A 1,365-nucleotide genomic window follows, 5' to 3' on the forward strand; every position below is an offset into this window, starting at 1 on the left:
AGATCTAACAGTGTCTCTGTTGACTCGGATGTTATGTATGACTGCCAAGGCATTCTGCATGCGGCGGTAACCAGTGTCGCGGTGAGAACCGGCCACTATGAATTTCATTTGTTCAATGAGGTCTTCCGGAACCACCAGCCCTTGTTGAATATCATCTTTTTGCCAACTAGTGTGTAATTCTTCAGATATTGTACGCAGATCATACATGTTGATTGAAATCCCTGTATCTCCCATAATCTGAGTAATGGCTTCCTTCCTTTGATAGCCAAGTTTGTTGAATTTGATTAAGAGCGCTTGAACTATTGATCTATCTTGTGGTGAAAATTTGCTTTAGGCAGTACTAAGACCATATTTCTGGAGACGTCTGGTCAGAGTGGTTCGTGACATATCAATACCCATGCCTTCAAGATGAGAGCAGATTTCGGTTCTTTTCATTCCTGCCGCCACACATTGTCGGATGCTTTCTTCTTCAATCTCTTGAAGGTATGTAGGATGATTTTGATCAATCTCTTCATCGGAGTAGTTGGTTGGATCTTCATTTTGAGATTGCATCGGGAAAAACCAATGGAGAATTACACACAAGATATCTTTGAGGTCTTTTAGCAGGATCAGGTAAGCAAAAGAGATGTGTTTGATGATCGAGACAATTGACAACAGTCACTTCACATATCTACATACAAAATACGGACAAAAAACAAAGCGTTTCAAGTGGGAGACGACCGATCGGCATCGTAAAAGGGGGTGTTCGATCTAGAACATTGCTAGTTCCAGATCCAGACGCTGGAAGTTGATCAGTCGACCGACCGACCGCACCGAAATGCGTGAATTGGTCAATAGATCCTTTTGCCTAGTTCTTCAGTTGCAGATGCGTCTGGAACAGAATGGCACAGTGAATAGTGCATAAGTATGTGTAGTGCACAGTGCATAACGCATAGTGCACAACGCGTTTGAGGTGGTCCTCGCTCGCGACTCTCGTCCTCCATATCCCAGGTCAGCCCTCAAGATAGAGTGCGACGCAATACACGAGACCTGAAGTTCAGATGACAGTCTTTTAAGAGGTTGACCACTCCACGACTCAAAAAACAATCGAGTAAAGCTGCCAACCGGACTCGGGAAATGATTTAATCACACTCTGCTCCCAATCGCATTGCAGAGTCGACCATCATTCGAGTCAGAGGAAAAAAAGAAACATGCTCCTGCTGGATATGTTTTCTTTTTCCAACGCGCATGTTGCATTTCTTCCTTTCCAGTATCGATCATATATTTGCGTATAAGAACTTTTTTCATCTCCAATTTGGTCCACATATCAAGATCTGAATATTAAAATGGGAAGTCATTTTGTGAGGGTAATGCGCACGTCTAGCA

Source organism: Melampsora larici-populina, assembly GCF_000204055.1.
Source record: "Melampsora larici-populina 98AG31 unplaced genomic scaffold MELLAscaffold_440, whole genome shotgun sequence".
NCBI classification, from domain to species: domain Eukaryota; kingdom Fungi; phylum Basidiomycota; class Pucciniomycetes; order Pucciniales; family Melampsoraceae; genus Melampsora; species Melampsora laricis-populina.